Source organism: Pteropus vampyrus, unplaced genomic scaffold (assembly GCF_000151845.1).
Source record: "Pteropus vampyrus isolate Shadow unplaced genomic scaffold, Pvam_2.0 Scaffold256, whole genome shotgun sequence".
Classification (NCBI taxonomy): domain Eukaryota; kingdom Metazoa; phylum Chordata; class Mammalia; order Chiroptera; family Pteropodidae; genus Pteropus; species Pteropus vampyrus.
The window spans coordinates 996,548-1,000,610 of NW_011889037.1; positions in this window are offsets into that span (position 1 = coordinate 996,548).

A 4,063-nucleotide genomic window follows, 5' to 3' on the forward strand; every position below is an offset into this window, starting at 1 on the left:
GATTCTGAGACCCGCGGAGCCAATTGAGATTAATTATGAGCCTTTATTAGCCGGCCGGCGACTGACTCTCTGCCACGCAGGGCTGGAGGAGATCGGCCCCGAGCTTCCAGAACAGGCAGCTGATAACGCTTAAGGCCGGATCCTGGTGTCTCCTGAACAAGCCAGCAGATCACAGAAGCGGAAGTTGGCTGTTAGCATATCTTTGCCCGGAACAACACCCTTAATTAACAAGTAAATGGATCACAGAAGCAGACATTGGCCATCTTCATATCTTATACAATACACCTGCTAAACCACACACGAGCAAGGAGGACAACTTCTGGTATCTAAAGATATTTCTTCCCTGTAGCTGAGTTAACTGGTTGGCTCACTTGAAAATTTTCCACCCTTAACACAGCGAGTTTCTTCTTTCCTTTAAAAAAGAAGGTAACTTGGCCAATGAACATATTGGGGTGCAGGGTCCCCGGTGGACCCACATCAGCACAGGGGCGCGGGCCCAGGGAAGGGGGAGGTGTCGGCAAAGGGATGAAGCTGATGAATCCAGGGTTTTCTAGGGGTAAAGGGGAGAAGAATTTGTTACCCCAGAAATGCCTCTTGTTTTAATGTGATTGTAAGAACCGGCACGGACAGGAGCAGCTCTGAGCAGAGGTCCCCCTTTCGTAAAGGGCGTTGTCATCCCTCAGGGGGCTCCCTCTGCAGGGAAGGGAAGGACGGAGTCTCGAGGAAGCCTCACCAGAGCTGGAGGCCTGGACGGAAAGCTGTGTAACCACCACATCCTCCTTTCTGGTGCTTTTCCCGAAAACCTCACATATCTGACTCCCTCCTCCCCGTCCCCCCATTTGTCTGTAGCTGCAGACGGTGTTGGGGGTGGTGGCTTGGGCCCTGTGGGGAGTCCCTCAGTGCTCCTGGCATCTCCCAGGGGCCCGGGAGGCATCCTGGGAGGTATCCCTGCTGTTAACAACTGTTGGTCTTTCTCATGGGAGGGGGGGTGGGGGAGTCTCAGCCAAGAACCTAAAGGGATGGAAGGGGGAGCAACCGTTCCTCCCGTCCTCGCTCTGTCCCTGACCTTGGTGGTTCTGAAGGGTCCTCAGAGGGCAGGGGCGGAGGCGGGGCTGGGGGCTCAACCCCACAGTTCTCCGCGTCCTTCCCTTCTGCTGGGTGGCTCTGCGGTCCCGCGGGGACCACAGCTCTCGGCAGGCCTGGGGGAACCCAAACGGGGATTCCTCAACCCATTCGAAGGGGTGGGGCGGTGGCGGGGAGGGAGACCGCATGGAGGGCCACGAGGGGCGTGCCGGGACGCGCGGGGTCCCCCCGCACAGGCACGAAGGAGGCTGCGACAGACAGCGCGGCAGGCAGGCCGAGGTCCCTTCCTGTCCAATCTCTGTGGTTCTGGGAAAAGGGCCGGCGAGACCCCCTGAAGGAAACCTCGCTCGGGGGAGCCGGGAGCCTGCAGGGGGCGCTCTCACACAGCGTCCCCGAGCCAGAAGCTAGAGGCGCAGGACAAGGCTGTGCCTTCACCCTAAGAGCTCTCAGTCTTCCCGGGAACACGGCAGGTGTAGCCGAGCTGTGTTTCTGGTTTGCAAACCCTAAAACCCTTGAATAAACCTTATCTAATTCCTTTTTAGCCAAAGCGTCCGGATTCATTTACGCTCAGTGGACAGGGGCCGCTGCAGCTGGAACGTCCTCCCACGGACATTTCGTTTGCGACAGCCCCTCCCCGCGCCCGCTTTGCTCTGGAGGCAGCACCGCCCCCCCTGCTGTCTGGACTTGCCTGAGCTTCTGCCATAGCTCGCATAACCCCAATCGCTGTTCCTCAATAAACCCGTTTCGCTGGAAAAATCACTCGCTGTTTTTATTATTTTTTAGGTCAACAGGCTGTATGTGAACAGGGAGAGAGTCAGGCCCCCAGCCCCCTGCTTCTGCCCGGCCTCCAGGGAAGCATAGAGAGTCCCTTGCGGGGGAGACTGAACCCCCGTCTCCCCAGGCCCAGAGCCTCTGGGCACCCCCCACCCTCAGTGGCCCAGACCCCAGGCCAGGAAGGTCTTGGGCCAAGTGCCGGTGGCACAGGGAGCCCGGCGAGATGGGGGTGTGTGAGAGTTCGGGGGAGACCTCAGGATGCCCTCACCTCCGGGCAGACCCAGCCAGAGGCTCTAACGAGGGGCCCAGAGTGGCCCAGAGTGGCCCTGAGCCAGACCACCCCAGATGCTGTGCAGGCGAGGTGACTGGAACGCACCCTTCCAGGCTGAACCCCTTTCCCGGCCCCCTCCCCCTGCCTCCCAGCTCAGGCCCGGAGCCCTGGACCCTGGCCTATGCTCCACGCTGTCCCTCCCGTGGTCACCGGGACTGCCAATGTGGGACCCGGAGTGACTGTGGATGGGGCCCTCCCACGGGCAGCGTCCCAGGGCTTCTGCCTTGAGCCCCGCTGCCTGGTGAAAACTGGGCCTGGCGCTCAGGGACCCCTCTGGCTGATCCCTGGCCTCGGGACAGATGCCTGCTTTTCTCTGGCTGCCTCCGTGTCCCCACTGGCTTACAGGCTTCCTGGAGGAGGCGTCCTGCGGCTGGGGGTGGGTAGCAGAGGAGCCGGGGGCTGGTGGGGGAGGGGCGTGGCCCTGGGTGAGAGCGCCCCCCAGCTCGAGTGCCCTCACAGGCCTGGGGAAGGGGGCCGGCTCTGCCAAAGGGGCGGGCTTTTCCTGCCCGACGTCAAGGAAGGTTCCGGGAGACCCTCCTTGTGCAAAGGCAGGACAGACCGACGCCTGGGAGGCAGGAAAGCTGAACGGCGGCTGTGAACAGGCTCAGGACCCCTGGGCCCTGCTGTGAGCCCCCCACCCGCCCCGGCAAGGGTCCTGGCCGCCCGATGCCACAGGTGGGTGCCCAGGGGACAGTGGCCACACTGGCTAATTCTGAGTCCTCCCCGCCCCCCGCCATCCCGGCCGCCCCGAACCCCCACGCCTAGAGCTGGTGGTGCTCACTCTACCCTCAGCCCTCAGCCAGCACCTTCCGCCTGCTGCCCAGATGTGAGATTTTCCACCCACCCAAAGACGCCAGACAGGACGGGCCCCGCCTCCGGAAGACAGAGCCGCCTAGGAGGGGCAGGGGCTCTCCGGGTCTGCCGTGAGCCCCCCGGCCCACCAGAGGGAGCCCACTGCACACGCCTGGTCACTCTCTAGGGACCCCCTCTGCGGGCAGACACGGGGAATGAGGGGGGCAGCGCCGGGGGACTGCAACGCAGAGTCTGAAGTCCTGACCAGAGTGTGCCCAGCCAGCTGGCATCACGCCCGGCTCCCCACGGCGACCCGAGCAGAGGCCAGGGTGGAGAAGCGGACCCGGAGCACCAGACAACTCCCTTTCCCTTCCTCTCCCCTCCTCCACACGGCAGGAAATCGAAACTCAGGGCCCTGGGCTCCTCCTCCCCCCCGCCCCCCCACCGCCTCAGCCTCCAGCCGCCCCTGCGTCAGCCTCCCACCTCCCCAGGGAGGGGCAGCGGGCACCCGGAGCACCTGCAGCGGCCCCCAGCCCTGGTGGGTCTTTACCCTCCAACCCAGGGCAGAGGGGACGCTGGGTCCCAGGGTCACAGACGCAGCAGGGCATGTGGCTGCGGCCCTCGGAGACCGTTTCCACCTGTGTAAGCTGAGGACAACCATACCCACCTGCAGAGTAACCGCGGCCTCACCTGGAAGGTGGTAGCTGCCCGCAGAGGGAGCTCGGGCACGAATCAGCAACAAGAGAGCGCATCTTGCCTCTGTGCGGGCCGCGTGGCTCCCGGTGCCCCCAGAGTCCACTTCAGTTGCTGATGGTGACTTTCCAGTTCCTGTTGCCCGGCCCGTCGGGCTCACTGGTCTCAGCCCCTTCAGCAGAGTCGCCTGCAGTTCGAGCAGACGACGCAGTGAACACATTTCACGTGGGCTCAGAGCACAGATTACCACCGCCCGTGATGACAGTCACTAGTGTGACTGGGGGACGTTCTGATTTCTAGCACCTTGATTTCTTTCTTTTCCTTTTTAATGCTGGTTTGACCCATTCCCTACCCACGGGTGTCCGCCAGGATGCTCCGACGTGCTTCCGG